The following is a 20,256-nucleotide window of genomic DNA, read 5'->3' on the forward strand; positions in this document are numbered from 1 at the left end:
CAACTATCGGGGAGGCTGAGGTGGGAGAATCACCTGAGCCCGGGAGGTTGAGACTGCAGTGAGCCATGATCATGCCACTACACTCCAGCCTGGGCACCAGCCTGGGCAATGAAATGAGACCCTATCTCAAAAATAAATAAATAAAAATAAAATTCATTTCTTGTTTTCCTGACTTCCGACAGCACATTGGCTGAATTCTTTACACAGTAGTATAAAGTATGCCTTTATTCCTGTGGGATCTGTGTCCTTGTGGTCTTTTCTTTATCTCATTGTCACAATTTTTAATTGACCATAGCTTGTGGGCAAAAAACATTTACAGACTTCTCTGTTTGTTTTTTGTTTTTTGTATTCTTTAACCTCCGTTGTACAGCAGACATCAAACTACCTCCTAGAAATTGGGAGCAATGACTCCAAGTAGAGGGACACTTTGCCCGGCATATTGGTTCAGTGGCATGAAAAGACTAAAATGGCCAGAAGCAGTTTTCAAGTTTCAATTGATCTGAAAAGTGACATTGCTCTCTAGTGGAAACATTTATCCACTGGGCATAAAGACACCCATTCCCTCAGAGCTCAATCAAGGTCACAGGGATAGATACAAAATTGTCCAAATGGATCACTGAGTAATAATGAGAGGCGATACTCACACCTTTACATCTTGACTCCTGGACATGTGCATTCTGGATATAGAGAGATGGCTCTACATATTGGCCACTGTTTTGATACTTATTAATACTATCACATTGGCAATTAACTATCAACATAAGAATTTTGGGGAATACATTCAGACCATAGCAGTTTCTAAGAGGCGGGAGAAATCCAGTGTATCAAATAGTGTTGAGAAATCATATAAGTTGAGGACTAACATAGCCATTTCAACTAGTGAAATGTAATAGATCAGTTTAAGTGGAATGTTGGAGAAGAAAGCAAAATGAAGGAGCGTAATAAAGAAATGAGATGAAAGAAATAAGATAGGGGTTTGATGACACTTTGAGGAAATACGGCTATAAAGTGAAAGACAGCACTATCAATAGCTGAAAGGAAAAGTGAAAGCAAGAGAACATGTCTTTCAGATGAAAGAAAGAAAAGCTTTGAATGCTGAAATGAAAGATCCTATAGAGATCAAATAGAATTTTTTTAAATAATACAGGAGAAGAAGGAAAATATTGCTGAACTATTCCCTTGAAAGAAAGAGGGTTTTAAATTATTTATTACAGAAAGTTTAGAAATTCAGACGTAGAAGACTGCATGGCATTGATAAAGGTAGAACTGGTAGGTTCAACTGTGCCAGCCTGTCTCTTATTCTTCTCAGAATCACTGTAGTGAATGTGTTAGATTAAATATTCAAAACGTCCTTTCAAAATAAGCACGAGGAAAGAGGCCTTTTTCTAGGCCTGTGACATCAAAGATACAGCTTTTCTGTCTTTTTATGGAGAAGCGCATGCAGATCAACCCAATTTCCAAAAACATCCCAGCAGAAAATGCTGAAAAGCACTTTCATTCACAGCAGCTTTCTGAATGGGGTTGAGGAAGGCCCTAAGCAAAGGAAAAAGAGAGATTCAATTCAAGGAGACTTGAGACAGAGGCAGCTTGCATTCTCCTTCTTACTGGCTGCATTTTCTTTGATGGAGCTCATGTCTTTGATACTGAGAAAGCCCTTAGGTCTCTTCACTGATCAAAAAAATGAATGTTAGGGCCAGGCACAGTGGCTCACGCCTGTAATCCCAACACTTTGGGAGGCCGAGGCAGGTGGATCACGAGCTCAGGAGATCGAGATCATACTGTCTAAAACAGTGAAAACCCGTCTCTACTAAAAACACACAAAATTAGCCAGGCATGGTGGCATGCACCTGTAGTCCTAGCTGCTCGAGAGGCTGAGGCAGGAGAATCACTTGAACCCGGGAGGCGGAGTTTGCAGTGAGCCAAGATTGCGCCACTGCCCTCCAGCCTGGGCGACTAGACTCCGTCTCAAAAAAAAAAAAAATTGTTAGGAAACAGGTAATTCTTCATTCAGTAAAGCTGTTAGTAATTAGAATAGTTTTGTGTAATCGAGACAGAGGAAAGGAGATAAAGAAAATTTTAGGAAATTAAGCACGTTATTTTGGCTCTGCTGAGCTTTTTTATGGATAGCTGCAACTGTGGTTTTGAACTCCCTTCGTTTTTAAATTTCTTATTATTATTTTAGAGGCAGGATCTTGCTCTGTGGCCCAGGCTGCAGTGCAGAGGCACAATCATAGCTCACTGCAACCTCAAACTCCTGGGTTCACGTGATCCTCCTGCCTCAGCCTCCCTTGTAATGGGGACTATAGGCATGCACCTCTGTGCCTGGCTAAATTTTTTTTTATTTTTTTATAGAGACAGGGTCTCACTATGTTGCCCAAACTTGATTCAAATTAATGGCCTCAAGCAATACTCCTGTCTTGACCTCCCAACCTTTCTTTAAATTATTACCAATGTTTTCCCATCAAAAGTCAAAAGACAAGCCTGCTGAACTGGGCCAGATGCTGCTGGATGAAGTTGCTTTTATATAGCTTTGGATTGTAATCTCTGCCCATCCATTCATTCATTCTGCAGTCAAATTATATTGATAAAGAACCTACCAAATGGGGAGCCCTAATGATAGACTATTGAACAAAATGGAAACCTCGTCTTGGGGCATACTGGAGAAGGAGGAGGGAGGCTGACATTAATCAAATAACTCTGGTATTATACATTACAAACTGATATAGGAGCACTAAAGGAAAAGTGAAAAATAATCAAGTGGCCAGGCATGGTGGCTCACGCCTGTAATCCCAGCACTTTGGGAGCCCGAAGCAGGTGGATCACTTGAGGTCAGGAGTTGGAGACCAACCTGGCCAACATGGTGAAACCCCGTCTCTACTAAAAATACAAAAATTAGCCCGGCGTGGTGGCTTACTCCTGTAAACCCAGCTACTCAGGAGGCTGAGGCAGGAGAATGGCCTGAACCTGGGAGGTGGTGGTTGCAATGAGTCAAGATTGTGCCATTGCACTCCAGCCTGGGCAACAGAGCGAGACTCTGAGAAAAAAAAAAAAAGAAGAAAGAGGAAGAAAGAAAGAAAGAAAAGAAAGAGAGAAAGAGAGAGAGAAGGAGAGAAGGAGAAAAGGGGAGAAAGAGAGAAGGAAGGAAGGAAGGAAGGAAGGAAGGAAGGAAGGAAGGAAGGAAGGAAGAAAAAAAAAAAAGGAACCATATGTTGCGTGGAGACGGGAGGCCAAGAAAAGCTTCCTTGATTTGAAAAAGCTTCCTTGAGTTGAAGCTGAAGCATTAAACAAATTTAGCCAGGTAAAGAGAAGAGGCCGGGCGCGGTAGCTCACTCCTGTAATCCCAGCACTTTGGGAGGCCTAGGGGAGCGGATCAGTTGAGTTCAGGAGTTTAAGACCAGAATGATTTTACAGAAAAAACAACATTTAGTATCAAGGGGAAAACACGACCAGGACCTTGACTCTAGAGGCTGCGTTCCTAAAACAGCAAGCGGGGCGGGAGGGAAGTCCCATAGAGCTTTGGAGCCACAGGAGAGGCACTCTCTTATCTCACCCTTCTGGCAAACTAGGTATGAGAGGGAGAAAGAAGTTTCACTCTGAGGTGCAAGCGCCGCAGGACATTTCCTGACGGCTCAGGTGGGCAGGCTGAGTGCGCCAGCGCCTCAGGGGCTTCTCACAGGTGCCTGGGTCAGGACGAAGCTACATAGTTCCTCGTGACGAGAAACTCACTTCTGGCACCTGTCGAGATGCCAGATTCCATGCCAAGCCCCCAAAGATTCTGACTAGTTTGGCAAAAAATGGGATCCGGCAGGTCCGCTTCAAAGTAGCGCCCTCTTCCTTTTGTTGCCAAAGATCTGAGGACCACACTGCTAAACTAAGCAAGAGACATGCGTGGGTTGGCGATAGAAGTGAGACTAGTAAGTTTACAAGCACAATATTACCAATCCCAAAAAAGAACCACCACGCTGGGAAAAATCCGTATAATGAAACTATTCGTGTCACCTTTGGCTTGTTTGCCATAAGCAAAATACTGGGGACAGGGAGTGGATAAGGAAGTAAACTGGGTAGGTGTGTAAATAAGGACGGAAGACAGTGCACCATTCTTTAGATGACAAAAATAGACAGTTCCTGAGAAATGAGCAAAGGGAGAACCATCCAGGCAGCGGCCTCTGGTGGCGTGCCGTGATCGTATAGTGGTTAGTACTCTGCGTTGTGGCCGCAGCAACCTCGGTTCGAATCCGAGTCACGGCAGTACCTTGACGTTGTGTGCGCTCACTTTTGCAACGTGCTGGAGTAGAGATAGTCTCAGAAAAACGCATGCAAAATTGAATTGACTCATGATCTAATCTGTACACAAAAAAACGCTAGTATTCATCGTGGTGCCCCAACCAGTCAGCCAAGCAGAGAGTGTCTATGGTTGTCGCCTTGACTTTCTTTTTTTCCCTCTCCAAAGTTTCTCTTCCCAACCCTACCCAAGCCCTACAGTTTTGTTGGCATTGGCTGTATGTAAAGAAACTGAGGTCATTTTTTTTTTTTAATGGAAAACTTTTACTTTCAAACAGTGGTAGGCATGAGGAAAGGACTCTTCAAAAGGGGATCCAGGTTTGTTGTGGAGATCTTTCTTAAAACACAAAAGACAAATTATTAATCACGCGTTTCTAAGTATCCTAGCTGGGCCAATGCTGAGAAACTGTAACCTTTGATTGTCTGGAGAAAATTAAAGAAATTTGAGTAATTGAAGGAATTTGAGGAGGGGAAATAATGGCCCAGAAGAACAGCCCCCATTTCTAGCCTGTTCAGTTTCTAGAATGAGTTCTAAAGGGCCAAATACACTGTTGGGTGAGGTGGGAATGGAGGAGAGTTGATCTGAGATAGGGAGGTGGCTGGAAAGAAGTAGTTGGTGCTACCTGGGACCAATAGGAGGTGGCTAGAGACAGGCAGATCCCCAGAGGAGCTACCATGAGCCCCGTTCTAGTTAGTAGCACAGCACTCTGAGAACACATTAATGGCACTTCGTCCCTCCTGGCCCTGGTGGATGGCTAGTATTCAAACAGGCGTGGTGGCTCATGCCTATAATCCCAGCACTGTGGGAGGCCGAGGTGGGCAGATCACCTGAGGTCAGGAGTTCAAGACCAGCCTGGCCAACATGGTGAAACCTCGTCTCTACTAAAAATACAAAAATTAGCTGGGCCTAGTGGCATAGGCCTGTAGTCCCAGCTACTCAGAAGGCTGAGGCATGAGAATTGCCTGAACCCAGGCGATAGAGGTTGCAGTAAGCCAAGATCATACCACTGCACTCCAGCCTGAGTGACAGGGTGAGACTCTGTCAAAAAAAAAAAAAAAAAAGAAAGAAAGAAAGAAAAAAAAAAAAAAAGCGTTGTCATACTTTTAGCAACTTCTCAAAAATTTCAGCAAAAGAGATTTGTTCTTTCCTTCTTGGGGCTAAAATAGCCCCCATTTATTCTCCAACTGTCCACTGACATGGATTCTGAAACTCAGAGATATTGTAATTAAGCTGAGCTGCCTTATACTGTCAGATATCATCTCTCCAACAGGTCAGGTTCTAGGCCTCTTCACAGTAATTTAATAGCATTTACAGTGGTTATTCGTGTTCACTTGTATCACACTCGACTTCAATTTTCTTTTTAGTCTATTTTATCTTGACTCAGTCTTACAAGAGTGAAGACAGGGACCAAGCATGTACTGACCCCAAAGGATCAGTTCTTGTCAATTACTTGCCACAAGTGAATGATAAAACTGCTAAAGCAATAAACATCTTAATCTTGCAATTCTCCAGAACACATTTCCTCAGATCTTACTGGCCTGAGTAGCAGAAATCTATGGACTCTGACTCAGAGGCTGGCTACCTCTTAGTGAGAGAGCTAGGGTCCTAGATCTATCACAGAATAAAATTGTAGTGACAGGTGAGTAATAGAGATCAACAAAACCCGTGCTGTATGATTTGCTGGAAAAGTAGAGAGCTTGCTTGACGTGTACCATATGATACTCGGTGCAAAGCACGTGTTTATCTTAGAGGTGTAAAGTTCTCTGGTTCACAATATTGTTTTGCAGCTTTGAGTGAGCATTGCTAGAAATCTGGTATTAACTAAACAGGGGAATTGTGAGATTAAAAGCTTGCATTTTATGAATGCACTAATATTGGTATGGAAGTATCTTATACAATCTGCCAACCACATTTTCAGAAAGAAAATTGTCTTACTCTACCTATGGCATCCATGGTCTTGAAATTACTTTTTAACATTTCTATGTCTTATCATTCTCATCTCTCAATGGAAGTTAATGAAAGTTACCACCTTCTAAAATTGTTCTAAAGATTTAAGGGTGTTAAATGCATGATGGCACTATCTTAGTAAGGTACAAACAAACAAACAAACAAAATGATAAAATAAGCCATTTTGGAGTTAAATAAATAAATATCATTGCTACTTAAGTGGTGGAAGGCCTTCATACAGTAGTAATATTGCAAAGACTTTTACCAGACTCAGCATCTATTTAACTTGACCACAATCCTCTGCTTCTTTGATGCTGATAAGGTAGTTCTAACAATAACAAGAAGGGTTTTGTCTGTCCTCAGGATTGAGGCTTATTTGAAGATTTGAGCAAGGCTTTTTATAAGGCAGATGTTGGCCAAAATGTTTGCTATGATAGGCCATAAGTTTAGGGAAGACACAGATGTTGTGGGAAAAGGTAGGTTCTAGAAAGGATAGCCCCAAAAGTCAGGGAATCAGGAAAAGAACTTTCCTTCTAATGTCAGCAGAAATCCAGATGAAACACTTTAAACAGCGGTTTGGTAGTGTTAATTTCTCTCAAGGGTGCAGCAATCTATCTGTAGCCACACCATTCCAGCACCTACTTTATGTTGAAATGTCTGCTCATATCTTGGAAAGATTTCCAAAAGGAGAAACAAAGGGTTTTTCTTCCAGGGCTTTACACCATAGCAAGATTTATGAAACACGTGTCAGTGAGAAACAGAAGTCAGGGAATAAATAACTAAACTTAACAAAAAACCTCAGCCAAGAAAGCCAAAAAATTTGTATATCCTGGCCTTGTGATTAGCTAGGTAGTGAGTAGAAGCTCATGACCTACAGGAAATAAATCAGAAGCAACACCAGGCTTGGTTAAAAAATAAAAACTCAACCTCAACCTAAGTAATTTCTCATCTTTCCAGGGTCTTGCATTTTGTGGATGCTTAAGCAATGCATATGCAAAGCACCAGGCAGTTATTTAAATATTTCAGGATATTGGTTTCATCTGCTTTTCCCCATGCTAAGCTGCATTCAGCTAAACATTCCATGACTCCTTCTACATTCATCAAACCGACATAGAACCTGAGATAAAAGGTCATGCAACTCTGTGAGGCCCAAGTTAGAGGTTCCCACAGCGTCCTGTGAGGACTATCACATTGTACTCTACTTTGTTCTCTAATTCTCTGTATCATCCACGCAGTTTTACAGTCTATGTGGGTCTAGAAATTGAGTCTGTTTTAACCCAGCAGGCAAATGAGCAGAACAAGACTATGGCAGAAGCAAAGATACCCATCCAGCAGAACTCCCTGTTTACACCTAACTTACTGTTTCTAACAGCAGATCTCCTGTTGAGACCAAAGCTCTCTTTGAAACAGAGGATCTCAAAGTGCCTAGTTTGGGTGAGTGGGAATCAGCATGACCACAAATCTCCACTGCATCACTGTGTCCTGGTCTAGGCTCACTTTCTTGTGCCAGATTAGATAAAATGGAAGCATAATGGTTTTTTCTCAATTGCAGTGAATTAGTTCAGAAGGTAGTGTGGTGGGTGCTATAACCCAGCAATAAAGAGATTGGTTTTCATATCCCTTGTGTTTTTGTTTCTTGTTGGATTTTTTAAGTTGGTTTATTTGTTTTGGGGTGTTTTTTGTTGTTGCTTTCGGCCAATTTTTAAAATTTTGCTTTTTTATCTCCCTGTAGAACATAAATTCAATAATGGAAGAAAATTTTGCTGTTTTATTTACTGTTTTCAGTGAATAAAATCTCCAATACCTGGAAAACTACCTGAAATGCAGTACTCAACATTTGTGGACAAAATGAATGTACGAATAGAGAAATGTTTAAAATATGTTGCGATATCCAATATTTCCTGTAGGGGGAGATAGTCACCACGAAATAGTAATTTCACTCATTTCAATTTGAAATAAATTCTAAAACCCTGCATTGAAGAAAAGTATTTTTTTAAGTGTTGGAATTTCTGCTTTGTTGCTGGTTCAGAAACATAGATGTGCTTTCTTTGTCACAAAATTAAGTACACTTTTGGCAAACTGATAATTTGTCAAAAATGTTATAAATATGATATATCTGAACATATGCCCAAGAGGGGCCCTGTGGCTTAGCTGGTCAAAGCGCCTGTCTAGTAAACAGGAGATCCTGGGTTCGAATCCCAGCGGGGCCTTAGTTGTTCAATTTTATATTTTCAATAGTATGTTGCAAATACATAAGTTGAAAATGCATTAAGGAATTTATAGGTTGTGAAATCTGTATTGAGCGATTAGCACAATTATGGGGAGTCCCTTGCCAGGTAACTGCATCACAATATGAAAGAGTTGGGATGAAGGGAAAAATGAATAAAGTTTCTGTTGGTAAAAAGCAATGGGTTTGCTGATGACAGGTAAGACTGGGGGTGTATAAGTTGTACCAAAAAAAAAAAAAAAATCTTGTAATACATAGTAGAGAGCAATATTTCAAATTCTGTCATAGACATTCAGTCTCCAGCCTCTTAACCTTGATAGCCATCATTTTCAGCACATGATAGATTTTGATTATCAGTGTCAGGCAAATAATTAATAAGCTATGGCATTTTGCTTGGAGTCTGATTCACTTTGATTTTTGAAAATAAGAGAGTAATGGTGAAATTTATTTTCTCACCATTTCGGTTTTGTATGACTGTAAGAATTGTCTTATTTGTACATCTAGGATCTAGGGACTCAATTATATATTGAGGAAATAAATCACAAATGAATGACTTTCCTGAATCTTAAGTGGCATTGCAGTTCATAAACTAAAGTGTACCCTCTGTAGCACTGGCTGACTCATTAGGTTTCTCAGTTTTATCTAAAGAGATTTCAAAGGTTATTATCAGAGTTCCACCAGAGTCATTGTCTTTTCACTGCTGTAAAAGTAGTCCTGCACTGTGCCTGAAATCGTTTATACTTCAGAGTAAATCTGAATTCTGCTTTCTCATTTTATTCATAGCAGTTCTCTCCCACCTACTTTCAAAGGAATGTGAGCAAAAAAGATTGTCACAAGCCTCTGCTTCACTTCTCAGAAGACTGATATTTAAAGGATCCTGCAAATTGGAATGCTGCTATTGAAAAATTTGTAAACAATTGATTAAGCTATGTCTTCAAAGTTTAAGTATCTAAAAATACAAACTTGAATACTACAGTATTCTCTCTTTCTTGCAAACTAAATTCAATGACGGCTGAAAATATCTGAAGATTTATATATTACATGTTATAGTGTTATTCTTGCTCTATGCTTACCAAAAGCACAGAGAGAAACAAATATGTTCTCAGGTACATTTTAGTTAAGTGGCCCTAAACAACCTCTGTCTGAAATATTAAGTGGAACACACAAATCAGCTATCAAACTCTCACTACCTTACACCTGTCAGTTACTCCAGATTCAACCTACACATTAAAAGGAAGCCTCAGGTCAGGTGCAGTGGCTCACACCTGTAATCCCAGCACTTTGGGAGGCCGAGGCAGGTGGATCACGAGGTCAGGAGTTCAAGACCAGCCTGACCAACATGGTGAAACCCCGTGTCTACTAAAAATACAAAAATTAGCCAGGCATGGTGGCACATGCCTGTAATGCCAGCTACTCGGGAGGCTGAGACAGGGGAATCACTTGAACCCAGGAGGCAGAGGTTGCAATGAGCCGAGATCATGCCACTGTACACCAGTCTGGGCAACAGAGCCAGACTCCATCTCAAAAAAAAAAAAAAAAAAAAAAAAGAGAGAGAGAGAAAGAAAAGAAAAGAAAAAGAAAAAAAAAAAGAAAGGAAGCTTCCTCCATTATTAACATATTTGCAGACTGTCCCACAGCCTGGTTTTGAAAGATGAGGAAGTAGAATTCTCCCTTCCCCCTGTTATATTTAGGAAAGAAGGGAGAAGTAAATTAAGAGGAATGACAGAAGATGACACAGAATATATGGTGTCAATCTTATTTAAAGCTTTGCAAAATAACAGAGATTCAGTGAAGAATTTTTAGAGAGGAGTGACATGAAATGTTCTTAGAAAGACAATGATTAAAACGAATTCAAGGAAGCAAGATAGACAAACAAAAATAAATAAACAAAAGACTTTACCATACTGAATCATGAGGGCAAATCCTTCATAAATGACTTGGTGCACTCTCCACAGTAATGAGTTCATGTGAGAGATCTGGTTGTTAAACCTGAGCGTTCTCACAAGGAATCTCAGATTGGACTTTAAAAAGAGACTAGGGCTTTCCTTCTCTTGTTCCCTCTCTCACCATGAGGCGCCTGCTCCTGCTTCAACTTCCCCAAGAGTAAAAGCTCTTTTTGGCCTCACCAGAAACCGAGCAGATGCTGGTGCCATGCTTGTACAGCCTGCAGAACCATGAGCCAAATAAACTTCTCTTCTTTATAAATTATCCAGCCTCAGATATTCCTTGATAGTAACGCAAAATGAACTAACACAACTTTCCTCCCGCAGTGGAAAAACTAGTTTTCTCTCCATTGCCAATCTAATTCTTCTACTCCATATAAATTTGTGTTTTTTGACTTTCCCTTTAAACTGGTTACAACATCTGTCTGATTCCATCACTGAATCAGCAAAATAAGATACTTAATCTGTATTCATTAATTTTATTGAGAAAAAATTTACATAATATAAAATTAATCATTGTAAATGATACAATTCAGTGGCATTTAGTATGGTTACAATGCTGTGCAATCATCATGTCTATCCACTTCCAAACATTTTAATCACCTCAAAAACAAACTGTGTACTCATTAAGCAGTCACTCCCCATTGTTCTTTTCCCCAGATCCTGGCAATCATTAATGTAAGTTCTGTCTGTATGAATTTACCTATTCTGGATATTTCATTAAACGGAATCATACACTGTCAGCCTTCTATTGCTTAGCATAATGTTTGAGGTTCATCCGTGTTGTGTATATATGAGTACTTCATTACTTTTTATGCTGAATAATATTCCACTGTATAGATGTACTATATTTTCCTTGTGCCTTTATCAGTTGATGGATATTTGTGTTGCTTCCACCTTTTGGCTATTGTGACAGCAATACTATAAATATTCATGTACAAGTATTTGTTTGAAAACCTACTTTTAAATCTATTGATTATATGCATAAGGGTGGAATTGTGAGTTCATATGGTAATTCTATGTTTAACTTTTTAAGGAACTACTAAACTTTTCCATTTTACATTCCTGTTAGCGATGTATGAGGATTCCAGTTGCTCCATATCCTCACCAACACTTTGCTATTACCTGACTTTTTAATTCTAGTCATCCAAGTAGGTAAGGAGTGGTATCTCACTAATTTGCATTTCCCTAATAATTAATAATGTTGATCATCTTTTCATGTGCTTGTTGGTCATTTGTATATCTTCTTTGAAGGAATTCCTAGTCAAGTCTTTTGCCCAATTTTTAATTGGTTTGTTTTCTTTTTGTTGTTGAGTTGTAAGAGTTTTTATTTAAAAATATACTCTGGACGCTAGACCCTTACCAGATATATGATTTATAAACATTTTCTGTCATTCTTTTTTTTTTTTTGAGACAGAGTCCTGCACTGTCGCCCAGGCTGGAGTACAGTGGCATGATCTACTGTAACTGCAACCTCCACCTCCCAGGTTCGAGTGATTCTCCTGCCTCCCGGCTAATTTTTTGTATTTTTAGTAGTGATGGGGTTTCATTACGTTGGCCAGGCTGGTCTTGAACTCCTGACCTCGTGATCTGCCCACCTGAGCCTCCCAAAGTGCTGGGATTATAGGTGTGAGCCACTATACCCGGCCTTTCTGTTATTCTTCAGGTTGCCTTTTCACTCTTCTGATACGTCCTCTGATCCACAAAAGTTTCTAATTTCAAGAAGTCCAATGTGTCTATTTTTCTTTTTGTTGCAGGCACTTTTAGTGTCATATCTATGAAGCCATTGTCACATTGAAGGTCATGAAGATTTATTCCTATTTTTTCTTCTAGGAATTTTGTAGTTCTAGCTCTTTCATTTAAGTCTTTGATCCATTTTGATTTAGATTTTCTGTATGGTATAAGGTAGGGATCCACTTTCAAAGTTTTGCATGTGAATTCTCAGTTATCCCAACCCCATTTGTTGAAGAGATTATTCTTTCTCTCATTGAACTGTCTTGCTGGCCCTTGTCAAAAATTAATTGGTCATAAGTATATGACTTTATTCCTGAACTCTCATTGATCTATATGTCTATCTTTATGCTAGCACTGCACTATTTTTATTATTGTAGTTTCGTGGTATCTTTAGAAATCAGAAAGTACAAGTTCTCCAACTTTGTTTTTCTTTTTTTTTTTTTTTTTTGAGATGGAGTCTCACTCGGTCGCCCAAGCTGGAGTACAGTGGCATGGTCTTGGCTCATTGCAACCTCCACCTCCCGGGTTCAAGTGATTCTCCTCCCTCAACCTCCCAAGTAGCTGGGACTACAGGTACACACCACCATGCCTGGCTAATTTTTGTATTTTTAGTAAAGACAGGGTTTCACCACGTTGGCCAGGTTGGTCTTGAACTCCTGACCTCAAGTGATCTGCCCATCTCTGCCTCCCAAAATGCTAGGATTACAGACGTGAGCCACCAAGCCCAGCCTGTTTTTCTTTTGATAGCAAAAACATATGAATTTTAGAATCAGCCTTTCCATTTCTGAAAAAAAAAAAAAAGTTATTAGGATATTAATAGGGATTGCATTAAACCTTTAGATAGCTTTGGGGCAGAATTGCCATTTTAATAATACTAAGTCTTCCAATCTTTGAACATGGGATATTGTAATGGTTAATTTTATGTGTCAACTTGGCTAGACCACAGTACCCAAATATTTAGTTAAATACTATTCTAGATATTCCTGTAGAGGTATTTTTTGGGTGGGATAAGCACTTATATCTGTAGACTTTGAGTCAAACAGATTGCTCTCCATAATGTGAATGGGCCTCATTCAATCAGCTGAAGAGGAAAAAAACTGATGTTTCCTAAGGAAAAAAGAATTCTGTCAGCAGAATGCCTTCAGACTCCAGCTGTATCATCAATTCTTCCCTGGGTCCCCAGCCTGCTGCCCTACCAAGAAGATTTTAAACTTGTTTCCACAGTTGCAGAAATCAGTTCCTGAAAATAAATCCCCCCTCCTGTATACATACATATATACACACACACTCACACATGCACACACACACACACACACACACACACATCCTATTGGCTCTGTTCCTGGGGAGAACCTTCACTAATACACATGCCTTTTCTTTTATTTACATCTTCTTTAATTTCCTATTTAAAAAAAAATAAAAGTTTCTTCCTAATTCTAATTAGGAATGTTCTTACCTTGGAAAAGTGAAAGAACTCTAGTTAGGTCTTACAGAGGTACTAAACCAACACACCTTTTAACCCAACCTCAACCCTGGAAAGATAAAGCAAAGTGAAAGAAAATGCACAGCAAAATAGACATAATCCTGAAGATTTTTAAAGAATAAATTTTTTAAATTAAACATTATGCAAATACGTGCCACACTTGCTTTGTCCATGCATAGGCGCTATACACAATTTTGAAAAATACTGTGTTGTCCTCTTGTTTTAAAAGTCATATACAGGCAGGGCATGATGACTCACGCCTGTAAATCCCAGCACTTTGGGAGGCCGAGGCGGCGGATCATCTGAGGTCAGGAGATTGAGACCAGCCTGACCAACATGGTGAAACCTTGTCTCTACTAAAAATACAAAAATAAGCAGGGCGTGGTGGCACATACCTGTAATTCCAGCTACTCAGGAGGCTGAGGCAGGAGAATCACTTGAACGTGGGAGGCGGAGGTTGCAGTGAGTCGAGATCACACCACTGCACTCCATCCTGGGCAACAGAGTGAGACTCCATCTAAAAAAAAAAAAAAAACTCATATATAAAATTTTGTTTTGTTTTGTTTTGTTTCTTGCTGCCAAGCCCCTTCGCCATCCCAAGATTTTCTTTACGAGGACCTAAGCATAATTCACTCATTACCTTGGGGTATGAGGGTAAGATTCAGTCTGTGTGGTGGGGGTGTATTTGTTTGTGTAGGGGAGGAGGGGAAGAGGCCTTTTATCAAATTACAATAAAATGTCTGGTTTGGACATGAAAAGCAGTGTCAAGGAGCTGTTTGAAATCTAAACTGTTCTACACTCAGGAAAAAGAAAAAAGGAGTCAGCTTTGAGAATGAAGCTATGTTACAAGTTAAAGTTGGAGGGCTTTTAGTGTGTCTGTTACAGCTTCCTTTTCTTTTTCTTTTTCTTTTCTTTTTCTTTTTTTTAAAGGCAGGGTCTCATATCTGTCACACAGGCTGGAGTGTAGTGGCGCGATCTCGGCTCACTGCAGCTTCTGCCTCCTGGGTTCAAGAGATTCTCATGCCTCAGCCTCCTGAGTAGCTATACGGGCACACACCAATATGCTTGGCTTTTGTTTGTTTGTTTGTTTGTGTTTTTAGTAGAGATGGGTTTTGGCCATGTTGTCCATGGCTGGTCTCAAACTCCTGACCTCAAGTGATCCACCCACCTCAGCCTCCCAAAGTGCTGGGAATACAGACCTGAGCCACCATGCCCAGATTTCTGTCATAGTTTTGTTGGTGGCCTAGAATACTGTTGTACAATGTTTTATCTACCTTTTCATTAAAATATAATTTACTTACACTTTGCATCAATAAGACTTCTGGCACTACAGACCAGCAGTGTCAGAGTAGCCTTAGTGCCTCCTTGTTGGTGTTTGTTTTAATTGCACGAGCACTCTAACATCTTCTTTAATTTCTTTCAGCAATGTTTTGTATTTTCTAGAGTACAATTCTTGCATCTCCTTGGTTAAATTTATTCTGAAGCATTTTATTCTTTTTGATCATATGCTTATTTTTATATCTGTATGAGAGCCACAGATTTAGCTTTTTCTGAAAGCCATCTTTTAACAAATTAATATGTAATTTCCTTTGATCAACAGAGTGTTATGGATCCCCTACTTGAAGACTCTTTGGAATATCACATGACTTCATACAGAGTTTTATTCATATTATTAAAGTAAAGGTGTAATCTTCTCTCTCTCTCCAATACTGCTTGTATACTTCCTATCCTCAGTGGTGGGATGCACTTAAAGGGTCTAGATTCGGCCAAGCTCAGTGGCTCACACCTGTAATCCCAGCACTTTGGGAGGCCGAGGTTGGGGGGTATTTATCGGGGGAACCTGCCCCCAATAATTCTATGTGAGTCATTTTCTATTTTCCCTAAGTGTCGGCCTATCTGAGAAATAAAGGGAAAAAGTGCAAAAGAGAGAAATTTTAAAGCTGGGTGTCCGGGGAAGGCATCACATGTCAGCAGGTTTCATGATGCCCCGCAAGCCGCAAAACTAGCAAGTTTTTATTAGCAATTTTCAAAAGGGGAGGAGTGTACGAATAAAGTGTGGGTCACAGAGATCACATGCTTCAAGGGCAACAAAAGATCACAAGGCAGGAGGTCAGGGCGAGATCACAAGGACAGGGTGAAAGTAGAATCAGTAATGAACTTCCATTTCCCGCTGTGTACACATTGTCATTAATAAACATTTTAACAGGGTTCAAGAGCAGAGAACTGGTCTGACTAGAATTTGCCAGGCTGGAATTTCATAATCCTAGCAAGCCTGGGGGCACTGCAGGAGACTAGGTGTGTTTCATCCCTATCTACATCTGCATAAAGGCAGACACTCCCAGGGCGGCCGTTTCAGAGGCCTCCCCTGGGAATGCATTCTTTTCCCAGGGCTGTTAATTGTTAATATTCCTTACTGGGGAAAGAATGCAGCGATATTTCTCTTACCCATTTTTGGTAATAAGAGAAATATGGCTCTGTCCTGCCCGGCCCACAGGCAGCCAGACTTTAAGGTTATCTCCCTTGTTCCCTGCAAATCGCTGTTATCCTGTTCTTAAGGTGCCCAGATTTCATTTTGTTCAAACACACATGCTCTATGAACAATTTGTGCAGTTAACGCAATTCACAGGGTCCTGAGGTGACATTCATCTTCAACTTACAAAGATGACAGGATTAAGAGATTAAAGTAAAGACAGGCATAGGAAATCACAAGAGTATTGATTGGGGAAGTGATAAATGTCCATGAAATCTTCACAATTTATGTTCAGAGATTGCAGTAAAGACAGGTGTAAGAAATTATAAAAGTATTAATTTAAGGAACTAATAAATGTCCATGAAATCTTCACAATTTATGTTCTTCTGCCATGACTTCAGCCGGTCCCTCCGTTCGGGGTTCCTGACTTCCCACAACAGGTATCACCCGAAGTCAGGAGCTCGACACCAGCCTGGCCAACATGGCAAAACCCCGTGTCTACTAAAAATACAAAAATTAGTAGGGCATGGTGGCGGACGCCTGTAATTCCAGCTGTTCGGGAGGCTGAGGCAGGAGAATCACTTGAGCCCAGGAGGTGGAAGATGCAGTGAGCCGAGATCACACCACTGTACTCCAGACTGGGCGACAAGATGGAAACCATATAAAAAAAAAAAAAAAGAAAGAAAGAAAGAAGTTTTATTTCTGTACAGTATATAATGCTGTTTGAAAGCATTACAAGTGTTGCTAAATTAGACACCTCCAAGACATATCAAGTGAAAAAAGCACAATGTAAAATAGTATGTATAACGTTACATTTTCCATAACTAGAAAGGAAAAGTAAAATGTATTATGTATATCTGCACCTATTGCACGAAGAACACTGAGGAGAATACATAGGAAACTAAGAAGAATTGTCATCATATATGGGAGGTAGTTCTGAGAATGCCAAGAACTGGGCAGATGTGGGCTATGAGGAAGAAGAAATTTTTCACTTTTAGTTACTGTTTATGTGAATGTATTAAGTTATCATATATATGTAGATATATTCTTAATTTTTAAGATCAAAAGAAGCTTTATATTTCTTTTCATTCTTACTGTGTTGATGTTGAAAATTATTGTCTCTCATTTTAAAACCATATTTCATCTTACATTGCACTGAAGAGAGGAAGATAACCCAGGATAGACAGTAGGAAGTGTGGGTGGGTTAACAATTTCTTGTTTTGTTAGTTTTTCTATTACTTCTTTAACAAACTACCACAAATTCAATAGCTTAAAACAATATCCATTTATTATCACACAGTTCTGTGCATTATAAGTCTGGCAGGGTGTCATCAAACTAATACCAAAATGTCAGCAGGCCCTGCCATGTCCCTTATGGAGGCTCTAGGGGAGAATTCATTTTCAAACTCACTCAGGTCGTCAGCAGCATTCAGTTCCCTGCAGCTGTAGGACTGAGATATTGGTTTACAGGTTGTTCGCAGTTTCTAGCAGATGCCTGAGTTCTCTGGCTGGTGGCTCCCTTCGTTTTCAAAGTCAGCAACTGCCTGTGGAATCCTTCTTATACTTAAATCTGTATATATCATCTAATATACAATGGACTAAGTAGTAGGTACTGTTTATTAATTCATTCTAAATTAACCTTTTTCAGTCGCTGACTTTGAGCTACTTACTGTTCTTGACGTGAAAAATGCAGCACTGAGCAAAACAGAGGGAGTCCCTTCTCTTTGTGGTTCACCCACTACGTCCTTGGCGCTGTTTTTGAGCCATTATTTACCTCATTATTTATCAATATTGTTAATGTCATTTTCATAGCAACCCATGTTTTAAAATAAGAGAAGGGTAAAAATATGTTGGGAGGATGAGGAGTGAAGGAAGAAATGTAAATGAGACACGTGCCAGGCACATGGGGACCCAGTGACCAGACTCCAAGAAAAGCACAGGACAGGAAGAGCAAGATGCTAAGCCTTAGAGTGGCCCCAGAGGCTCTGGCCTTCCTATCTCCCACCATGTACTCCATTTTCGTCAAATTTCAAACCTATCGCTTTTATGATATATGTTCAAAAATTGTTTAATGAATTGTAAATGACTTGGTAAGGGCCACATCATAAATGGCTTGGTATGGTCCACATCGAGAACGGCTGTCAAATATAAGCCAAAGGCTAACCACAGATCCATTTTAATGCTGAGCAGTTGTGGTTGCAAGCCTGGAGCTTGGCAGAAAGCAATGTCACAAGTCTGGCTTTTTCCCGCATAGACTGAACCCTCACCCTCAAAGCTACAAACACAACAATTTAACCAACTAAGCGATCAACTAGGGGAAGAATCAATATGATCTCTTTCAAAAGCTTAAAATATGTCAAAATAGTATCATCTCAGAAAGTCTTTTTTGCAAAATAATACAAGATATTATCGAATTCTTATTTTCCCCATTCCTAAAATCACCCACGCACCTCACTGAATTTCCTTTAAAAACTCTCCATCCTGGCCTGGCACGGTGGCTCATGCCTGTAATCTCAGTACTTTGGGAGGCCAAGGCAGGAGGATGACCTGAGGTCAGGAGTTCAAGACCAGCCTGGTCAACATGGCGAAACCCCGTCTCTACTAAAATACAAAAATTAACCGGGCATGGTGGCACACTCCTGTAATCCCAGCTACTTGGGAGGCTGAGGCAGGAGAATTGCTTGAACCTGGGAGGTGGAGGTTGCAGTGAGCCAAGATTGTGCCACTGCACTCCAGTCTGGGCGTCAGAGCAAGAATCTGTCTCAAAAACAAACAAAACAAACAAACAAAAAAAACCCTCTTCATCCTAACTGGTATCTTATTTCTTCAAAAGAACAGAAAACGTACAAATCTAATGCTTGTCTAGCTATTGCAACCACATTTACAAATGTATAGGCAGAACTCCGGAGTTGGATGTAAGACCATAGTATACAAGCTAGGTGGGGTCGATTTAAAAAAAAAAAAAAAAAAAAGTGAAGTAAAGAAAAAAATTCCTGTCTAGTTAGTGCAACTACATTTATAAATGGATAGGCGAGGCTCTGGAGTTTGATGTAAAACCGAACTTTACAAGGGACATGTGGTCGGTTTAAAGTAAAAACGAAAAAGGAAGGGAGGGGAAAAAAAGAAAAAACAACTAAGTGGCCCGTACGGGGATCGAACCCGCGACCTTGGCGTTATTAGCACCACGCTCTAACCAGCTGAGCTAACCGGCCGCCTTGATGTGATAATTTCTTCTTATATTTACTTAAATCATATCCGATCCATGTCCTCTGATTTTTTTTTTCTTTGTAACAGAAATATTACTTTCCCTTTTATTAATAAAATATATTTTTTTAAGAAAAGGAGAACTCCTCCCTGTAGGCACAGGTAAACCATTCTTTTTCAGGGAAAACAATCTCAAACCACTGATTCTGACTGGAGAAAACTCAGATTCAACGACCCCAAGCAGGGCTTCCTTCCCCTCACCAGGTGAAGGACTCAGAACAAACCAAAAAGCAACTCCAAGCTTGCGATCGCTGCCAGTTCCTCACGGAACCGACTGCAGAGCCGCCGCAGGTTCGGAGGACTCGGAGGGTGCTGATTCCTCTCTGCTCCTTGAGACCGTTCCAGCCAGGTGGGCTCCTCGGCCTCGGAACCTAGGAAAGTGCACTCTCGCCTCCTGGCCTCGCTGTGGTTCCGCAGTCACCAGGACCCGAAATTCACAGCTGTGTTTCCTAAGCTTGAAGCTCCACAAACGATAAAATCAGACTTGGCCCTGCAGTCCCGGGCGCCGGGCACTTGGTGAGTGGCGGGCTGGGATCGGCGTAAATGAAAGGACCAGCGGGACGGCTCTTCTATTCAAGAGTCTCTGACTCCTTACGTCCCGGGAAGATCAAGGGCCCCAAATCTAAGACAAGGGAAGTCACCATTATCTACACCCATGATAAACGCCGGTATCTGGGAGGAACTGAGCCCAGGGCTGGGTCAGGCAACTCAGCGTGTTTTCACAACTAAGTTCCTTTTCAATGACTCAACTTTCTGGTCATAAACTGTAAAAGTTGTACATCAATCCTACCCCCTCCCCCCCACACCTTCTTTTTTTTTCGCAAATCCAGTTTTTACCGTATTTGCAAAAGTTTAAGTCTTAGCCAGTCGAGATCAGCTTAGATTGTGTGGTCCAACCCCAGCCAA

The 20,256-nt window shown here is 40.5% G+C and overlaps 3 non-coding genes across 3 annotated transcripts; 2 read left to right on the top strand and 1 right to left on the bottom strand.

The window, feature by feature from the left end:
- The first annotated feature begins 4,176 nt into the window (after positions 1-4,176).
- Positions 4,177-4,248, top strand: TRNAH-GUG (transfer RNA histidin (anticodon GUG)). The gene has a single exon. It is a non-coding gene; the product is annotated as a tRNA-His (tRNA).
- Positions 4,249-8,365: 4,117 nt separating this feature from the next.
- Positions 8,366-8,439, top strand: TRNAT-AGU (transfer RNA threonine (anticodon AGU)). The gene has a single exon. It is a non-coding gene; the product is annotated as a tRNA-Thr (tRNA).
- Positions 8,440-19,224: 10,785 nt separating this feature from the next.
- Positions 19,225-19,298, bottom strand: TRNAI-AAU (transfer RNA isoleucine (anticodon AAU)). Its single transcript has one exon. It is a non-coding gene; the product is annotated as a tRNA-Ile (tRNA).
- Positions 19,299-20,256: the final 958 nt, after the last annotated feature.

The sequence above is a fragment of the Macaca thibetana genome, chromosome 4, assembly GCF_024542745.1.
Source record: "Macaca thibetana thibetana isolate TM-01 chromosome 4, ASM2454274v1, whole genome shotgun sequence".
NCBI classification, from domain to species: domain Eukaryota; kingdom Metazoa; phylum Chordata; class Mammalia; order Primates; family Cercopithecidae; genus Macaca; species Macaca thibetana.